This window comes from Ornithodoros turicata, unplaced genomic scaffold, assembly GCF_037126465.1.
Source record: "Ornithodoros turicata isolate Travis unplaced genomic scaffold, ASM3712646v1 Chromosome14, whole genome shotgun sequence".
NCBI classification, from domain to species: domain Eukaryota; kingdom Metazoa; phylum Arthropoda; class Arachnida; order Ixodida; family Argasidae; genus Ornithodoros; species Ornithodoros turicata.
In genome coordinates, this window is record NW_026999314.1 from 1786685 (window position 1) to 1808300 (window position 21616).

At 43.9% G+C, this 21616-nt stretch overlaps 1 long non-coding RNA gene across 1 annotated transcript in view; it reads left to right on the plus strand.

Moving 5' to 3' along the window:
• Nucleotides 1-1932: 1932 nt before the first annotated feature.
• Nucleotides 1933-21616, plus strand: part of LOC135372344 (uncharacterized) — a 35634-nt gene continuing 15950 nt past the window's right edge. Inside the window, exons 1-2 of the long non-coding RNA XR_010415958.1 lie at nucleotides 1933-2040; nucleotides 12244-12406. This is a non-coding gene — a long non-coding RNA (uncharacterized LOC135372344). The remainder of the gene's footprint in view (nucleotides 2041-12243; nucleotides 12407-21616) is intronic.

A 21616-nucleotide genomic window follows, 5' to 3' on the forward strand; every position in this document is an offset into this window, starting at 1 on the left:
TCGACAGCGCCACCGGTCTGGTAGAGTTGAACAATGCTCCAAGCTAGGGGCGAAAGTCGCACCCGAAAGCCACGGTCTTGAGGGGACGATGGTCCCTGAACGGCCGCGACCAAGTGGCCATTCGTGGAACCCAGCCCTCCCCCTTCCGATTTCTTTCGGTTTCAGACAGTCTACGAAGACGTTTCTCCGTTAGAGGTTTATTGAAAGCATGAGACAGTAGAGAACAATTACCCTTTCAATGTGGTCCTGAGGGTTGGGCCTCAACCTTGGATAGTATGCAGGCGGCAACCGCATGGAGCAACTTTTGCCAACTGAGTCGGGCCAACGGAGCGCCAACTCACCGTGAACGGAACGGTATAGAAGCTATGCAACCGCATGGAGCAGAATGTCTACGTTGAGGTTGTCATGGTGAAGCGTCGGCCTAGCGTTTACCCCCGCTTGTTGCACGCGAAGTGGCAATGCTTATTGTAGTAAACTGCTGTACGCATTGTTTAGTAACATAAATGATACTTTAGCGGTTCTTGAAAAAGTACGGTGCTAATAACATCTAGAAATCAGGTGTTTACAAGAAATTTTGAGATACGAAGAGAATGTTGGCTTATGAGTGTTTATCTAGCAATGCTCACTAAAGAAATATCAGACTGCATTTTTGTTACCGTTATCTCCTCACACATTTTCGATTTGCCATGTGCCACAAATAATATTTTGATTGATAGAAGAGAGAGGAGGACGCTGACATAAAATCTTTGCTGTGTTTGATAATTTTTGTGTCCGTCCCTATCTCCTCCGTGTCTCTGGTTCCTCCTTCTTCTAATATTTTGATGTTTCATTTAGTCACCGGCTTCTGCTTGCACACACCTTGCCACCTCCTGCCAAAGGATATATTTTAAGTTCCAAAGGGGTGGCCTCCATATTAATATATCCACGTCGAAGTCCGCGCGACGGGCCATCTGCGTGTCCTTCTAGGAGGCAGGGCGAAGAGAGCAAAGCCCGAAATGAAAAAGAAAAAAAAAAAAAAAAAGCGGTCACAGGCATGGTCACAGGTGACTTTGTCACATGCTTGTGGCATTTCCTGTGAAGCGTGTTTTCATTGGCGCACACGGTTCCATCGAGTGGCGTCACTTCCTCTCCTCAGACTAAATATCTATCCTTGGCAGAAACCGGCTCATCGGTCCGTCGTCTATTGTTCGCTTAGTAGGTCATCGTTCCTTTCAAGTTCTGCTGCCATTCAGTTGGCAAAAGTGCTCCATGCGGTTGCCGCCTAAGGCCAATTGAAGCGCTATGTGTCGACCGAAATTCATTGAGGGGGACGAGGCCATAACCCACCCCCCTAGATGCATGCCCGATTCGTGCATGAACCAATTCAGAAATGTGAAAATCGAAGCGGTGTACCATTATTGCCCCACAGAGTCGTTTTAGCTGATTGTTCCGGTCACGTGTCCATGAACTGCCTCTTCTCAAATGTGTACTTTTTATTACGCTATCTAAATGAAAAACAAAACAAAAAAGAAAATTTTTCTTACACCACTTTACGGAATCCTGTATAATTATGAAATATCCCGTTCGCGTTTCTCTCTCTTCTCCATTCGCGTTTCTCAGGTTAGACTCACCTAACATAACCAACCTAACCTAAACTGCCACCGGAAATCGCGAATGTTCTATGGGCATTCCCCCTGACATGTTTGTCTTGCTTCTGCTTTTTATGCCGTGCTTGTCCAATGCAATCTTCGAAGTTTCTCATCTTTTGCGTGTTAGACAACTGGCGGTACCACTCCCGTTGCTGTTCATTGCTCAGGTTTCCATCCTGTCGACTTCTCAGGAAAATCCGCAGGAAAAAATTAAAATGTCGTTCACCGACAGCGGCGCGCCGATCAGCAGAATAGGCGGCGAGCCAAAATTGCCGGTGTGTGCCGTGCGGCGGCGCGGCGCACAACTATAAGCTGTAAGCCGAGCACACGTCCATCCAATCCAAGCCGTGTTGTTGGAAGTTTGTTGTGATTGTGCGGGAATGTTCGTTCGCTGACTGCCGGTGCAAGAAAGGTATAGTATGTGTCATATTCTTGAGAAGTTGTGCTGTTAACCGAAATCCTGAACTTAGATTTCTTCAAAATCTAATTCGGCTGTACCCAAGGCGAAGACAACGTAGCTTTTGCGACTTCGACGCAGCGCCTGTTGTTGCTTTGGCGTGGTTCTTGGGGGGGAAATGCTAGTTTAGAAATAGTCAAGCTACAACTAAATGTGTTTAATATCGTTACAGTTCATTTCTTCGGTTTTCGTGCTTTCATTCCGAATTTTGCGCGAGGTTGGCGTGTACGGTACATGTTTCACAAAGTTTGCGTCAGTGTCCATTCAGCCTCTATGCACACGATGCAACTCTGTTTGCATAACTCTTTCATACGGTGCCACATGATTGCGTAACGTAATTGCGGGAAAAGCTTTTGCATCGATACCACGGCTTCTAGAGAGAAAAAATAGCAACAAAACCACAAAAACACCATGCGTGGAGGCTGATGGTAAAATCCTTATATTTTTGAAGGCAAAATTACTTTTAAAAAAGTGGATTTTTAAAATTTATTCTACGAAATTAACCTTCAACGTTGCAGACTTTGCAGACCAAACAACAGTAATCCAGGCATCTATTTCTCACCCCTTCCTCACTACTTGAGCGCCACTATCGGGGAAAAAGGAAAAGTATACAAATTTTCGAGTTTATTATCTAAAAACTTCGTATTTTGGGGACGTATTTTACATCGTAACCACTAAATCAACATATATTACACAAAACAACAGCAATATTTCACAGAAAATCACACTTTTATAACATTTCTAACCATAGCGACAGTAAAGCAGACGACACATCTCGAGAAGCTCCGCAAATGTCCGCCATGAACCTCTTCAGTCTCGGACGAATACTTACGGACACTGAAAAAACAGTGACATGGATTCACGACAAAGGATTGGTCCCTACCACCATGATGTGCCCCCGCTGTGGCCACCAACAAGTGTCAAAGCCGTGCCAGCGCACTTTCGGTCGCTTTCGGTGCCGCCGCAACCACCCTGAATTTTGCCAGTCCACCACTATCGGGACCTGGTTTGAGAACATTCGATTGGCGCTCTCGACACATGGAATACGTGTTCACCAGACCTAACCTAACCTCAGTCACGCCGGATCGCAGTCTACATGGGCCCTCTCGACACATGGAATACGTGTTCACCAGACCTAACCTAACCTCAGTCACGCCGGATCGCAGTCTACATGGGCCCTCTCGACACATGGAATACGTGTTCACCAGACCTAACCTAACCTCAGTCACGCCGGATCCCAGTCTACATGGGCCCTCTCGACACATGGAATACGTGTTCACCAGACCTAACCTAACCTCAGTCACGCCGGATCCCAGTCTACATGGGCCCTCTCGACACATGGAATACGTGTTCACCAGACCTAACCTCAGTCACGCCGGATCACAGTCTACATGGGCCCTCTCGACACATGGAATACGTGTTCACCAGACCTAACGTAACCTCAGTCACGCCGGATCACAGTCTACATGGGCCCTCTCGACACATGGAATACGTGTTCACCAGACCTAACCTAACCTCAGTCACGCCGGATCGCAGTCTACATGGGCCCTCTCGACACATGGAATACGTGTTCACCAGACCTAACCTAACCTCAGTCACGCCGGATCACAGTCTACATAGGCCCTCTCGACACATGGAATACGTGTTCACCAGACCTAACCTAACCTCAGTCACGCCGGATCACAGTCTACATGGGCCCTCTCGACACATGGAATACGTGTTCACCAGACCCAACCTAACCTCAGTCACAACGGATGCACAGTCTACATGGGCCCTCTCCACACATGGAATACGCACTCAGCTGACCTGACCTAACCTCAGCCACACCCATTTCCTCTGATTCATTTGTGCCTCTGCTAATAACTTTCAATATTAAACTTTCAATACATTTCAATATTAAATGCTGCTAATAACGTTCAATAATAAATTTCAATATTATATTCAATACATTTCAATATTAAATGCTGTATTCCAGACATCTACAAACAAAGCACGCATGCAGTTTTCTGTTTTACATCACAGTTGGCCCTAGGAGCTTTAACTATTCTAATAACCCTGCTCTACCTTTCAATTTGAAAAGAAGATATTGCATTGAATCTCCGTATTCACACGTATCGTCTGGCAACAATGACCGTAGCGTACTCCTACTAAACCTACATCCATCCGTGCGCTTTGGGATCGATGCAAAAGTACAGCCTAATTGCGTACCACTAAAGTTGCATTGTGTGAATTTATTTATTTATATATACCACAAGGGCGATGGGGGAAGGGCGCGTAGGAGAAAGAGAAGTATAGGCAGCGTGTGCGTGTGCTAGTGTTTCGAGGGCCAGTCGAGGGGGTTACGACAGCGCCACAAGCCACCCAAGTGGGGAGGAGGTGCGTAAACGTACTGAAGCTGAATCCGCTTTCGCCTTCCCGACATACGCAGCTGGTGTTATTTTTTTCCCCCGACTTTTGCAATGACCAGTACGTTTCGGGTACCCTAGCTCCGCGTGGCCCATATTACTGCTTCGTTGGCTGCTCCAAGAACCAATGGAAGTAGAGTTTTTATCTTTTTATCCTTCCCTGTGTGGCTGCAGAAGCGCGACCGCAGGTAATGCTGGATACAATTCATGTTGCGCGTCAACGAAGTATGGTCTGTCCTGCAAATTCTACTGATGTGATAACAGCGTCCCGTTTTACAGTAAATGTGAACGTCTTCATTTCTGCAATCGCCATGTAATTTATTTTACTACGTTTCATCAAATGCGTCGAGGTAAAACTTCTGTACAAACGTCAACTGCTGTGCATAATGTTCGCAACAAGTTTCTTCATAGCAGAAAATAACTGGTATTGAAAGCAGCAAAGCTTCTCTTCCATTCGAAATTAGAACTTATCACCACCACTGTGGCAAATCGGTGACAAATGCAAATTTGTACCGATAAAGGAATATCGGTTCGTATGCTTTGTCCAGAACTGAAAGGTACATTCATCAAAGGGGTAGGATATGCAGCCCAAAATGTGGCTGAGAAATGGAAGCAAAGTTTAGCCGATGTCGTTATTGAAATGGAGTAGACAAAAGAATTCAACGCCAAACTAGAAGGGTATGATGTTAGTGATTGCCTTTGAAACCATTTGCGAATTCCTAACATCACTATACCTCTTTAACATGACAACAACAGATCAGGAATGTTCGGAATTCCTAACTGGCGTTGATGTGATATAAAGTCGATGACTGACCTCCCAACCATGCTGAGGTCATCCTTCTATAAGTGCTAAGTACAAGGAAGCAAGGTCTGTGTCTCAAGATAGTGCCTGGCATGACCTATGGTCCATAAATGGGGCATTCCAACGGGAATTTTCTGTTTGAGGAATGGCAGCTGACATGACACCAAATCTACGGATTTTTTTCTGAATATGCCGAATTAAAAAAAAAAAATTCGGTATGGTCTTTTTCCGACATTTTTCGGAAAATGTCGAAAGCCACAGAACCTACGTCTGAGGTATGCAGGAACCTGAAACTAGAAGACTAGCTGAGAAAAGACATGTTGCTATTACCGCACTGTCCCATCCCGGGTGTTCGGAGATATCTTCCACTTCAGAAACGTGTCCGGACTCATAAAGCCGTCCTTGGTCTGCAGTTGTACATTAAAAAAAGAAAAGGAAAAGCCCTGCTTCTTTAGGAGGTCGGAAGCCGCACCTCACTTTGACGCTGGCTGCATCGTTTGTCATTGTGCAACACAAAGAGCAGGCAGCACTCAGTTCAGTCGTGCCGATTTTCTCCGCAAGTGGCGCGTCAAATTTTTCCACGCACCCTCTGGTTAGCGCACGGAGCCTATACAAAGGCAATAGCAACTAACTAAAACAAAATCACTGTAATACAGCAAAACTGTTACAACATTAATTGCATGACTCAGCACAAAATACCTTGTGTCATTGCGTTATGGAACTGTTCGGGGTTGGTTACGGTTACAATGGATCCGGACAAGGAATTCCAGAGCACTGTGGATGTTAGGAAGGAAGATAATTAGAAAGATGTTCTTGCAGTGATGTGAGCTACCTTAAGAGAATGTTCAAGCCTGGTGGATGTGCGATTGGCTGGAATGACACAGGGTGGTCACAGCGTGGTTGAATGATAGGTTTCGTGAACAAGAGTAAGGCAAGATACTTGCTTAATGGAGGAAATGCTAGAATAAGGGGAGTAGTCTGATGTGATGAAATGTGCAGTACATTTTTGTACTCTTTCGAGGTCGTCGATTAGATATCTTGTATTAGGGTCCCATACAGGCAGAAGCATGTTCAAGTTGTAGCTGAACTGAGGTTATGTAAGCGAGGCATTTAACATATTTAGGTGCGAATATACTTCAAGTTTGTCCCACAACATTCCTACCCTCGTTGAACAACTGCTTAACTGTTGCATCGTACCATATATTATACCAACACAATGGGCAAACACGAAAAATACAATGGGCTTTCCTGGTGAAAATAAAGTTCTACCATCTATCTATCTATATTTACCAACTTACGTAGGGCCCTAAATAAAATAAATAATTACTGCATTTTGACTGCCATCTACCAAATTCTGCAGTTCATAATGCCATATCAGGTGTCAAGTTGCCAAACAAAGTAGCCATTGTCGCAAAACACAATTGTTTCTGAATAACTGTATTCGTTTGTGAATATCTATTTCTCCAGAACTGCAGACAGTTACATGAGCCAGGAGTGCAGGTCAGACGGCAACAGGTAGTGAGAGGAAATGTAAATAGTCTACAAAATTGTAGAGAGAAAAAATGAGGTTTTGAGGAAAAGTAGATACTGTTACTAATTACTGATGCAGGTAACCACGTATGTTTAAAAGCTAGTCTCTCAGTGAGAGTAATTACTATGTGTAGCTGGCTACTAAAGTTACTTATCAAGACCGTTTCAGAACACTGCTCATTGTGTCTAATATGAGAAAAACATATATGTTTAGAAGATCAAAAGCCTGCATTTAGGTGTGCATGTTTAATTTAGGTCTGCCATTTGATTGTAACATCGAAGTCCACGTAGATGAATGAAAATAGGAACACGTGGATCGGTATATGCCTTCAGCATTTTGAGCTCTGTTCCCGAAACTGTTCCAGGGACCATTCTCACACCGAACATGTTGGTAGCGGTGGCCATGTCACCTTTAAGCACACACTGTTTTTCTATTGTCTATTCGCGAGGTCATTTCGTGGCATAACCGCCTAGCTCTCTGAAATTGCTAGCCTGTGCCTGGGCTATGTCCTGTGAGCGTTGCCACCCGAACGTGAGTGCCAAGAATCTAGCAGTTTTAGGGCCGGTTTGACTAACACCAGTTAACTTTGAACCGAGGTCAAGGGTTGCTTAAACTAGGTTGACACTCAACTATTTTTTACCAAAGTTAGTCAGCGACGTGATGAAAGTTTCAATGCCAATAGCTCACGTCAATCAAGCAGACGTTTGCGTTAAATTGATGTTAAGGGACCGTTGATCTCTGTTCAAATGTTAAAGGGCACTAAACAGTTCCACGAATATTCTCCAATTATTATGCTCTATGAAAGAACGTGGTTCATGATATCCAGCTATGAAATTTATTTACCTCTACAAGCATTTTTACCACAAAACAATGCCTTTCAAAGTGCATAATCCGCATGAGTCTCTCCTTCACTCCTACTGGGTGACGCTCCTCTTGTGACGTTTGAGAATGTCATCCAATTTTTGACCATATGTGGGTTACTTAGTCAGATGTAGATGTTCAGCATTGTTCAGCTTTTATCCTTTATCACCGAACTCCTCATGTAAATATCTCAACCTGGATCACCTGATCGCTCACACTTGTAGATAGCTTTTAACTGCCATATTCACTTGTTATCATCCTCCTCCTCCTCTCTCTCTTATCCTGGTCCATCTCATCGCTCATACCTGTAGATAGCTTTTAACTACCACACACTCTCTCTCTCACATCATCATCTCTCCCATAATGATCTCTCACATACTCACCGTAGTTTTGGCATTCTATGGCCTTTGTTGCCTTTGTGCCATTAAACCCATAATCTCTCTCTCTCTCTCTCCTTCACACCTACGTCACACATCTCTCACGTGTAGCAAAGCTGCATTCCAGTCACTGGTGATGGGGGAGATTTTGGACTCCTAGCCAATGATGAGCCTCGTTGACACAAGCAGCTGCATGCGGGGAGAACCGCTTCTGGAAACATCGCTGTGACCTTGCAGAGCAAGTGCAACATAGTGCAAGCAACATAGTGCGCACATGAATTGCAATATTGTGGGGGTGGTGTTTGTTACCTTTGGATCTGGCTGCCTTGCGATTGACAAGTGTAAATATGTTTAGAACTGACCTCACTTCCCGATATTGCAGCAAAATCAGTGTATATGCGTCCCGCGTTTTGACTGGTTGATGGTGTGGGACGTCAAAATGGTGTGTGGTTATTGTTGACAGGGCATTGCAGGACGGGGCATGAGCGCGAAAGAGTGCAGTGAATGTTCGATCAGTTTGGAGCTATCATTTACATTTTTGTGACAAAAATATTAGCTAAATGTCACTGTAGGAAACGAATCACGCTGCATTAGAAAAAAGTGCACCTTGCATACCCGTTTATTGCCCCTTTAATCGGCATTGGTGAAACCGGGCCTTAGTCGCTTGGATCATGCAAGGGGCATTGCGGGTGCTAGTGTCTTGGTTGCATCGTCTGCTAACCCATGTTACCTTCGGCATGCGGGTATAAGGCGAGCCAACCAGAGCCAGTGTGGGCCCTTGCAGTGCAGATGTAAGAACACCGGATACAGTTGGGCAACGCGCTGCCTGGCCAGATTGGGAACGCCATATGAGTCCCTTCGCACACATCACCCTCTTCTCTGCATATTTTTCGCCTGTCAGTCAACATCTGTCGTTGGCACACACAGCACAATATTGAAACACATGAGGGCCTACATACACTGTATATTCTGTTTTTGCTGAACTCTTATTTCTAAAGATTTGCCACATATCTATCTGAAGTCCTGTAAAACTTCCCATACTCCATGTTACACACGGTGACTATTTTTTTCCTTTACAGAATTTTTATAAAAAGTTACGAGGGCAGCACAGATGTCATTTTTACAGTTGAGTACAGTATTAGGCATATCTCTAACAAAATTTCTTAGGCATTAGTGAACTTGTCAGGACACGACAACGCTTTCCTCGTTCAGTGCTCCTAAGCTTATATTTTTTTTTTGTCCATTCCCATATCGCTTACTGTGCCCCAGTCTGGGGTCTTATTTATAATTCTCACTTACGGGCAGTGCAGGGGTTGCAAAATTGTGCTATAAAAATTATATTTAGTTTACCATATCAGTTCCCTGTTTCTCCAGTGAAGAGTAATTACAGAATATTAAGTATGCAGCAAGTAATTTCCCATAATGTTGTACTGATCGTGCGGTCGTTACTGGCTGTTTAGAATCAGAAATGCTTAGTTATAACCATCTGATGGCAAAACGTCAAAGCAGGGCTGGAGCGGAGGGTCTGCCCAATCTACCACTAACAAAAACTAATTACGGTAAGCACTCATTTCTTTTCTGCAGTGTATGCGAGTGGAATCATTTACCACCTGAAATAAGGAGGATTGCTAGCCCCAGAGCGTTTAAACTACAAACTAAACGCTTCTTGCTATCTTCTTTACCTATGTAATTGAGTTGTTATACGGATTGCTTTTTTGTGTACATTTAACTGTGTTACTGCTGCAGTTAGTGCCTTCTATCCGGTCTTCAGAAGCCTTCTAGAAGTGCGATGCCGAATTAATCTGATTTAATGCTTGGTGAACTGTCTTTGACGTATTTCTTATTCACTGGGGAGAACCCTTTAACAGTGATTTTGTTTCCTACTGGGTTCTCCACCTGTATGTAAATATGTATGTATTTTCCAATGGAGATGACTAATAATAAATACAATACAATTGGGGGATTTCAGGCAAGAGCGAGATGCAGAATGAGAAGATATCCTTCTTGAAAGCCGTTCCACGTCTAGCAAATCCTGAAACACGCATGTGCATGAAGATATCCACCCCCAAATTTTGAAAGGGAAATGAGGCAAGGTTGAACCACTGCGACCTGGAACGCAGGGGGTACAGCCCTCATTTCATGTCAGAGGGCCACGTGATTTGAAGGAATGGAGATAATTAATAATGGTGTGGGCCGATCTGCTGGCCAGATAAGCCGCATTCCGACCCACATAAGTATCCGACAGCATGGTGGTAGTGGTGGTGGCGTGGTTTTTTGGTTTCAACTAATTTGTGTACTGAAATTCAGTGGTTAATATTTCATGGCACACATTGTTTTCTGGATTTTCAAAAGATAGTATGGCTTTCAACATGGATAGTCTCCCGTTCTATCCCGCTTTTACCCAACATTCCCTAATTAAAGAGTAAGTAATGGATTTTAGGTAACTAGTCAACTTGAAGTTCCACACTGTCTTCCACAGGGTGTTGGCCTGGCCATATAACTATATTGCAGAAGTGACATCTGTGCTGCTCTCATAGCTTTTTTACAAAAAAATTTGTAGTGGGTAGGAATAAACATCCTGTATGTTTACTTTACTCGCTGACCATTTGGTGTACCTACTATAACTGCGAAATGCAACAATATTCGCCTTGTAGGCAAGGCTGAGAGATGGGCGACGACACATAAACAAAGCATAACATGAGCCCTCGTGTTGTGTTTAGTTTATATTTGTCCCTTTTGCCAGAGTCAGCTGAGTTCATTAATTTCTGGACATCGGAGGCTTACATGTCTGTAGTTCATATTTGTGGCTGCCCCCGCCAGTTCCTGTTGTTTATGTTGAACACATCTACAAACAACAACTTTATTTTGGATAAGGGCCACACATCTACAAGGGCTAACACATCTACCGTTGCAGGCATGTCATACATTTTCTTATCTGTACATAATATGAGTGCACACACTGAATATAAAATTGAGGATGGCCCCATTCTTCTTCTTTTTTTGAAAGACTGTTCAGTGACCTTATCCTCATAAATACACGTTTAGCTTATACATGTAATTACATCATCTTGAAAAGTTAAGGAAAAAGTAAGAAACTAGCATGGATTTGAGCGCTCCTCTCTGTTTTCTTAGCATAGCTGCTGAGCTACATTACCAGTTTTGAAATTTTATACGGAAGCTAGTAGCAGAGTTGTACGTAACACGTTACTAGTAATTGCATTACTAGTAATCAATTACTTTTTCAGTAATTTTTAACATAATCAATTAATTTTTTGAGCAAGTAATTTTCCAAGTAATCTGATTACAATTTTCGGTAATCAATTACTAGTAATCTAGCAGTAAACTAGTAACTAGTAATTGATTACTTTTTTAACCTTCTGTCAACAATGGCAACCCTTTTCAGCAAGCCAGTCTGTTCTTCTGTTCCACCACGAGTTCAACTGAAGCAATGATGCTGAGGTTACGGTGATGGCTGTCTCTAGTCCACATGTATTTCATGTACATCACAGTAATATGATAATCCCTTACAACTGCGACCTACTGGAGCAACAGTAAAATAGGTGACCGTATTGACAAATTGTGCGGACTGAACATAACAGCAGTAACAAAACGAAGCGGATGTTTCGACGCCTATTCGGACGTCCGTGTTGTGTATATATGTATATAAATCTGTAAGAAACGCCTGTATGTGTTTTGTATGTTGCTTTCAAATGTATTTGTCAATTTCACTTATCATATACGTTGGTGTCTCATATTAGAATTTGCAACAAGAGCTGCATGGTTGCGTTCACTGCAGGCTTGTTGGCTTTGATATGGCCCACAATATAAAAGTAACGGGAAAAGTAACGCTTTACATTTTTAATCAGTAACGTATTACATTTTTAATGAAGTAATTTGTAACAGTAAAGAATTACTTTTCACCCCGGAGTAACGGTAATTGTAATCAATCACTTTTTTCGAGTAACGTGTACAACTCTTGCTAGCAGGCATACTTTTACAATTCCACAAGTGCAGCGTTGTAATCTTGATATCAGAGTTGACCGGAGCTCATCAGCAATTGCACAGCCGACATACCTATACAATTGTTTTGAACTACTGAAGTGTTTTATTAATAGCATATATCTTAGCTTGTGTTTTATCCCAATATTTTCGAGTGACACACTGACTACTTGTCTTTTTCAGTGCCCTGCAAGGTGCATTTTAAAGTGGTCAGTGTTGTGTGAGGCGTCATTGAAAATTGTTCGGCTGGGACAGTTCACCACAACATTGGCCTGTCATCACTGTGTTGTGCTACTTGGACATCGAAAGGGCCTTGCCAGGAAGAGGTTAGCCAAGAAGCTATCAGGTAAGTGGAGAGGCATGCCTCATGTTCTCTTCCCACATGCATTATTGTGAAATGATGGCTCCTTCAGCGAGATCAACGCTTTTAGGAAAGGTTTATCTATTCTGCAAGATAGCAAATTACTGCATGGGGCATGATCAAAAAGCAAATAGTAGTGTCGTTTCCATGATAGCTTTATCTTGAAGGGGCTATGATATTTCTGGAACCTCCTTTCTTTCTTTTTTTTTTCGCTGCAAATAGTTCTTCCTATTGAGAAACTAATGCACCAGAAAATTGTTTGGGCAAAATTGCTCCACTCTGTGAGAAGTGCGCACTTCAAGCTTCTCTTCCGCATTCCTCCTCTCCCACGCTCTTATGATTCGAGCAACTTTGTGCGCTGCTGTCACCCGTTATGTCACTAGTGTTGCACAATGCCAAGCAATGCTTGCAGACAGAAGTGTGGCTCCCGCATGTCACACCCGCAAGGTCACAAGGTCTCTTGTGTTTCTAATATTGAGGTGCTGAGGCATATATATTTCTCTTCGTTGCAGGCGTTCAGATAACACGCAATAATTAACAGCTTTTTGTGTTTGAACCATTTGCTGCCCTCATGCTTGCAGGTATGACATGTGAGCTGTACTCTTTTGTGGAATGTAATTGTCTTCTGCTCGGCGGCCGATCACAACAAGGAACGCGAGCACCCAGCCTCGTGGCTATGAGGGTTTTGCTGACGAGATACGTGGGCCTCTAGCAATTCACCACAACGTTGTATTGGTTGTATTGCCGTCACCAGTGGAAAGTGTCTGGTGTTTGCCTGGCCTTGCAGTTACATTTACGTGTTGGCAATCTGACAACAAAGCAAGTGCGTTGTGAAGTGCGGCTGTGACCTTTGGAAGCTGTCCCCCTTTGTTGCTCGATTTGTTTGTACGCATTATAAATGTAAGAGACTGGGTGGGTTTTGCCTTGTTTCAACTTGTGTTCTTCAAAGCAGCTTCACACTTTCGAGAGATTCTGATTTACACTGCCTTTCGTGGTCTATAGTCGCAACAGGCTGGCCGTATTTCCTTCTGTCAAAGGGCTCATTGTTTGCCTAAGAATGCGTTTGTTTCATCCAAGAATTTGTGTTTTATGAGGTATTCAGTGTTCAGCATTTCGTAAATGTGAACACTTCACATTAGCAACAACCATGCCTACAGAAACTCAACTGTGGTGCATCTGATACACACAATAATAGGAATAATAGCGATTTAGAGTTCAGTACAGAAAGCTGCACATTGCATCTATTTCTGGTAACTGTTTGTTGCTTAACACATTTATTGTTCAACAAGGTTTACAGCACTGTGTAATACATCCATTATCGATCTCTGGGACTGAGGGACGCAAACAAACTACACGGCACCTTATACTATGGCCAACGGTTTCGTGGTCATGCTGGAGGACGTTTGTAGCCTCTTCGAATGGCGACAGTATGGTTACGAGGTATCCTGAAATTTAAGGTCAGTACTGCTTATTTGTGTGACATATATGCTTTCCTGTCATAGTACCGAGTTGTTTTATCTCGTAGTTGGTTAGTCGTCCTTTCTTGGAAGCAGAAAGCTTGTCCACTAACTGAGGGTTGCCCTGGAAGACGCGTAGTAGCTTTCTAACCATAGCGAGCTGGGAGTTCCAACGTGTTGGAACAGCGGCATCCAAGTGCAATCCTGACGCTTCGTATACCAATTTGGTATCGTGGGGGCTTTTCCGGATATATCTCACAAGAGCAGAGCACTTTCCAAGGACATCTGATACCGCCGCGTCCTAGCAGTGAGAAAGTGAACATTCGCTTAGTAGCGAAACACTCGAAGAACTTCAGACCACTCTGCCTTTAATATATGACATAAACACAAAAACCATAAGTAAAAAGATTAGTAACCATAAGTAAGTTCAGATTTCCGAACGGCCTAGGTATATATCTCGTATCAACAAATACGAACGCGATCAGTAACTTCTTTCCTGTGCCATCGCAGCGCCAGTCAAAAAGGAAGGAAGATGTTTTTCTATTTTTTAAATCGTTATTATTATTTATGGCCTCCTGACCTTGAGGCCATCCTTTACCACTAGCTGCAATTTATGGGCTGCACAGCCATAGTGAGATCGAGCTGCAGGTTGAAGCACTTCGGGGTCCTCGTCCGAAACTGCTGCGACATCGGCGGGAGTGTCCTTGTCAGTGTCGCCATCGTCATCTGGTACGGTCCAGCCTGGCAAGGCAAAGGCTTTCACCATCGATGAGGCATTGTCGGTCACCACTCGGCATATCTGCGGAATTTAGAACATGTGGGAACCGAAAGCAGATGTCCACATCCGATCTGGTACCTTCCCAGCTATATTCCAAGATGCAACTACAGAGTCAAATTCCGCAGTTATGTTCTCGGATGTGTGTCGACCAACCATTTCCTTGCAGGCAAGTAACACCATGCGTGGCTGAAATGTGTCGTCCACAAACGTAACGCTTATAGCCAAGAAACTTTCCATGCTCCTGGACGTCCATATATCCAGGATGGACGCGCAGTTCTTAGCCGCATCCAGTTGTGCGCTGATTCTGTTTCTTACTTCATGTACAGCACCCGAGAGCATTTCTTCTTTCAAGTACTGCCGTGTTGGCAGCGTGTACTTGGAGTCCAATGCCTGCAAAGAAGTTTACAATGCTCTACCTAACGAATAGCTGGAAAATATGAACCCCATAACGTAGTGCGAAAATTCAGCCGCACAGCGACAGCCCAGGCGCCTTTCCCATGCCAACACACCATGCTACTACAAGTTTGACATCAGTCGGTCCCGATCCTGACCCATAGTGAAACAAAGTCAGCGCGACCCGAATCTGGTCTCCCCCCCCTCCCGGAATCAACCCCAAAGCCTGCCAAATTTGCAAGCAATCTGGCCGACCCACCAGACGTGCCTGCCTATGTTCTCCACATCCGCAGTTCTCAATTTTCCGCTTCCAAAGACTCTGCGATTTAATAAGACGCATGTTGCGTCCACGTTACACTACACGTCAGACAAACTTTTTCTAAAATAAATTGTGTGCGTTTCATTGAACCTGTTTCTGCTTTCCATTTGCGGGGCAGGAAGCATGTGCTCACTGCTCAGGCTAACAATGTCGATAACACATACCTTGACGAAATTCCTGAATCCTTTTCTGTCCACAATAGCAAAAGGTTGCATGTCTGTGCACAACATTTCAAAAAGCACCTTGTCCAACATCTTCTTCCTTGCACCCATCGAGCATGCTGCCGCAAACGGGTTGACAGCATTTGTGTCATTAGTTTGGTGGCATCCGGGTGCAGTCTTCTCAGATGCCGCAAAAAGTTGGATGTCACACCTGGTTTGGATGACACCTTCTTTTGGCAGAGCTTGCATATGGCTTCATATTTCGTCTCGGACCTTTCAAAGTTTGAAAAATTTGACTTCCACGGCTTCATGCCTCCGCAAAAGTGTTCAAGATGCCGGACCAGGCAACGATCAAGCTGCACGAGCGGTGACACGAACGCTAAAAGGCGACAGCTCGGCGTCGGCGACCTCTCTCTCTCCTGTAGAGCGTAGACCTCTGACCCGTCCATGCGCGCGCGGCGAGGGTGTGTCCCTCTGTTGGGTTCGCCTGTAATCGTGGAAGTGCATCGGTTTGCGTGAGAAGCGCGCGATGAAATCTTCAATATGTCGCGATCGCTATTGCACAGAAACTCCCTGTGCGCGGCAGAGAGCATGGGTGTGCGAGTCACGTCAGTTTTTTTAGCTCCAATTCGGTCGGAAACCAAATCCCGATGAGTGATTTGGGCGGAAACCAAATCCTTTGTGAAAACTGTGATTCAATCCAAATCAAATCCTTTGCTAAAAACGTGATTCAATCCGAATCCGAATCCTACTCCAAATTTTGGCACCAATCAAATCCCGAATCAAATCCCCAGACTTTTGGGGGGGCTTAAATCCGGATTTAAATCGAATCCACGATTTGAAATCCACATCTCTGGTGTCAAGGACAATGGCACCATGCTCAAACAGCTGAAATGTTGGCATTTTGCTCTAACTGTCATGATCTGCACCTTCTAGTATTACTGTCGTTACCGAGTATACACTAATGTAACAACAACTTTATTTTGAGATGGGCAGTGGGGATGTTCATTGCCAGAGGCGATACTCTACCCCATTGCTGGTGGGGATGTGGGGAATAAAATAATGAGTCCCTTTACAATAACGATCGAAAACCAGAGTGCATGATCGAAGTCCGATGGTGTCGAGCAATGTCAAAACACTAATGTAAAACAGTCACTCACTAGTTGTTTCTCCTGTTCCTTCGTAAGTCCTCCTTCAAAGCGCTCAAGCTCCTCAACAGTACTCAGTAGACTTTCAAGTATTTTTGGCTTCTCGGATAGGGATGTCTGAAGTGGCACAAGATTCATGAGCACCTCGTTCAGTTGTTGTAGTGCCATACGGATTATGTTGAAGTTCTTCACAACCCGATGCTGAAAATCTGGAAAATAAAAATAATGTAAATGTTGCGGTGTGCAAATAGTCAAAATTCTGCATGCACAGAGAATATCTTCAATGCTTCATATGTATTTACAATTGCGATATTAGCAATTATTTAATATCCTCTTTTTTCTTCAAATGCTAATCCTGTGAAGAGTGCTCAAAATGTTATTTGATATTCAGGGGACTATTCTTCATGCTTTCTGTTATCCGTATATGTCCCTCATCTAAAAACTACATAATATATGCTGTAACTACATTGTGTGCACTTTGTCCCACATCACATACCATAATCCCTCATTGGCAGACGTTCAGTCCTTGTAGTATGCATCGTAGCACTGGAAGTTCCTGCAAAAGCAGCGTATCTGTCAGCAATTTCTTTTTATCTATGGCATGCACACACTTCCATTCAGGTGTAACATCACTAATGTGTACAAAAGAGGTGGTTATTAATTTCTCGAAAATAGCTTGCATTTTGCGCATGCAGGTTACCTGATTCGTCATCCATGATATCTGCTGACACCACTGTAATAAAAAAGTTAACGCGAATGAGCGGTGTAAGGTTGAACATCTTATAATGTACAGGTCATAGTTCTTTTCTTGTACGAAATGTACACTTTTAACTTTGCCATCAGGTCTCTCAGGTTATCTGGCTTGGCAGCAACTGGGAATAAGGTTGCCTCTATGATCAAGTAGATCAACTAACACACATATATTAGTTCGCTGTTGAACACCTGATAGAGTCACGTCCCATTTCCCAAAACTAAACCCAACTTCCAAGTGTTCCAGGTGTTTCTGCCACATGCTGAAATGAACACAATAACAACTGCTGCTGCTACCAGAATAACTACTTTACTTATGTAGGCTATTTCAAATCAAAACTAGTCAGAAAAAAAAAGGAACCTCACATGATCTTTTCCCATCCCCACCTTATGTCGCTGTAATGCACACACAAATGGTACTGGGGTACAGGCTCCAAACCAAGTGTTATCATTATGTATTTTATAAAAAGACACCACACAAAGGGTAAAACTAAATCAAATGAGTAAGTGAAAAGCATATTACTATGATACTGGCAAGACGCATACAAAAGCAGTTATAAATCCCTGTGACACTATGAAGGAGATAAGATTGCAAGGTCACTGTTGCTGGTTCACGATTTGCTTTGACTTTTGCACAACCTGTTTAGGTGAAATACTTAGGTGGGTAACGCAGGCAGCGAATGTCAGTTCAGCGTGCTGTTGGAGTTTACAGTGTTGGACTTAGATTTCGCAAATGCAGTATGCCTCTGCATTGATGAAACGTCAATTTAGAAATCCCAACGCAAAAAAAAGAAAAAGAAAAGACTGTTCACAGTGGCCAGTAAATGACCAACCTATTGGCAGAGATAAAGGTGTTGCAATGATATGTTCTCTGTTGTTGTTGTTTTTCTTCTTTTTAAAAGATGTGACACAGCTAAAAAATGCTGCGTATGCCTGTCCGAGAGGGACACAGCAAACAGTCGACTAGGCAGGTTGCACATCTAATGCTATGTTCACACTACATCATCGAAAGCCGCGAACGACGGCACGCTGATTGGTTCAGACTCGCATCTCTCATGGTACTCCTGTCAATAGTAGAAGCAATCTCTACTCTCGCGCTGCAGCTTTCGGCACCTTCGCGGCGTCCGCGGGATTCACGGATTGCTGTGTGAATGTGACAAGTTCACCGGCATCTCCGTCGTTCACGACATTTGCGGCATTCACTGACGTAGTGTGAATGTAGCATTATGTTTCAACAACGGTCCGCAAATGTGGTTCCTGAATCTGTCTGCTGTGGCTGAGGTTCATTCAATAGAGGACACGACATGGAAGTTCTTGCAGGTGGCCTCACTGCAATACATGCGAGCAACAGCAAAGATTGGCAGCATTGCATTGGCTTGGGGTGCCAGCTGCTTGCTATCAGAAGCTGCAGAGCGCTGTCATACCCTCGGGCCACCAATTACCTGGGTTTGTTGTGCTTCTATCCTCCTGACGTAGCATCAGCTGCGATGAAGTAGTAGTGATAGCACATCCATCTTGGGAACTCGCTGGAATTGGTGTTTAAAATATTAAACAATACATTTAAGCATGTAGTGCTAGGCAAAAGTTTACAGAACAGGCTCCGGCAAATTTCTTCTCAATGCTGACATGATAGTAGCGAATGGGACCGTACGGACTTACAAACATGTGCCTAGGCACCAGAGTTGTGGAATTAAAATTCCGGAATTGGAATGATTCCGGAGTGATGCCCCATTTTTAGCGCACTGGAATGGAATGGGAATGGAGTTAAGTCACCAGCTGCTGGGAATGGCACTGGAATGGAATAAGACCTGTTTGGGGCCAGAAGGAAATGGCCAATGAATGGTGTTAAATTGCTGGCCTCCAGCATGCTGTGTTCTGAGCAGAGGCCACTCAAAGTAAGCGTTTGGCGTCGAAGGTCGTCTATAGTTTCGGATTACAACACAAGAAAAAAGTCTGCACCTCGGACGCTGTACGTGCAGGCAATCTTGCTCGTAAACGCTCGTTGCGGCGCTGTTTCTTGTTTTAAGATGTTAATGTTGGAAACAGAAGAACATAAAATTCATAAAAATGAAGCAATATACAATTTTTTGTGCGTTGGCTGTTGGTGGTTCTATTATCCCGTTACATGTTTTCTTTTTTTGCACTGATCAGTGCACCAGTTAATAACTTATAGCGCATCACGTTAGCCCCGCAGTGGGAATGTCCTTTTCTTGGCTGTAATGAGAATGAGCCTCGCGTCTTCATTCCGAGGAATTAAAAGGAATGGAATTTCGGCTCTCGACTACTCCTCTGAATGGAATTGGAATTGAATGGATCGACCCATTCCGCAACACTGCTAGGTACCCCAGTTACCTGTTTGCAGGTCCGTACAGTCCCATTCGCTGCTTGCGTGTCAACCCTGAGGGAGGGATATGTCGGAGCGTGTTCCATAAACTTTTGTCCATCACAGTAGCACAGAACACGCTTTGAAGCCAAGTACTCCCCCAATGCTTCACATTAGATTATTCTAAAACACTAACCATCTGTGAACACAGCAACACAAGGCAAGCAAGCTGGTGTACCCAAGCAGACAGCAACATTACCATTAAGCTGTGGTACACTTAGAGAGAACAACCAGAAACTGACGACGTGGGCCTGGAAAGAAGTGCCCACTTCGTCCGTTGTTTTCTCTAATTGTCTGCAAGACACAAGGAAATGTTGCCGTCATCTTGAATAACTGTCTTACGCCAGCTACGTACCTCTAGAAACAAGGCTGTGTGGTACAGGGGGAAAGCCGTCATCATCGTCGTAGTCACTGAGTATCCTAGGACGTCTTATTCTCTTGGGGGGGCAAGGTGCCTCAATCATTTAGGTCCGACTCGAATTCTGTCGCAGGGAGCATCTTCCTTGCTTCTTCCCAGTTCACTGTACATATAAAATCGGAATGCATGTTATCAAATACATATGTGTTAATGTTAAAGGGGCACTAAAATGCAAAAACAACTCTCTCTAAAATGAAGGTCCATGCTTCAGTTACAAAAAATGAAACAAAATTAGTTCAGACTGTGCTACTGCTTAGAGGAAAAACGCTGTGTAAACAGAGATGTCTTTGCAGGCAAAGCATGTGGTCCTCGGGAGGCAAAGATTGGTGGCAGCCAATAAGACAGCAAGAGAAATGTGCACATACCTATCATGGGCATATGGAGTTGGAACGGGTCTGGTCGTAGTGTTCCGTGAATGCGTGGCATGATGCACACATCTGCATTTTTCAATACCGATTCACTGAAATGTAGCCCACAACAGTTCTTGTGAATGTTTCACAGACAACAATTATCTTCACGTCCTTCAGCCAGCGACACCAGTCTGCTTCGCAACACGTACTATGCAATGGTGGTGAATCGGGCAAGTTGGTATCAACGCATTGAGGTAAACTAGCAGTTCAAATGACGACGGACAGGGGAGAGGACACTCTAGCACCGTGTTTGTCCTCTACCCTTTCTTTTCTCGTATGAAGTGCTAGTGTGCTGCGCAGCATGGCACATGTGTGCACGCGTACCATGTACTGAAAATACTGATGCACAAGCTGAAGCGTCGTTCACATGCTTAGCGCAGAAGCAAGAAAGGGTCCAGCATAATTTTATTGTAGCTTCGTAACGAAATCAAAGCATGGAATTATATGTATGGAATTAACATTCCGTTTAATGCAGTTTGAAGTAAACTTGTTTTTGCATTCAAGTGCCCCCTTAACAAGAGTTCAACTTACGGAACACTCCCTTCACTTGAACTTCGAGGCTTGAACAGTCCGTGCCAGGTGGTGATGCTCTCTTCACCATTTTGTCAGCTACGTGCGTGGGAAGGTTGGGCCATTTGTGTGTTGCCAGTGAGCCATCCACATGGTACAATTCCAACTTCATCCCTAGTGGTAAAGTGGACGATTGCATAGGGAGTCTACAATGACATGTTGTGAGATAGCTTTCTCAAATATTCATGTAGTGCTTGCTATATTCATTGAAGAAAAAAATACAAAGATCTGTTTACTGCAGGTGTACCATCGGCATAGCCACCATTTCTTTCCCGTAAGGCAGTACAATTACTTTGGCGACATCAGCCAGGGGCCATACCCTTAGGTCATTTTCTTTGGACACAACATAAGTCCCAATTAGCGATGACGCGAGAGGCTTGTCAAACAGATCTCGCCTGTGTGTCATCT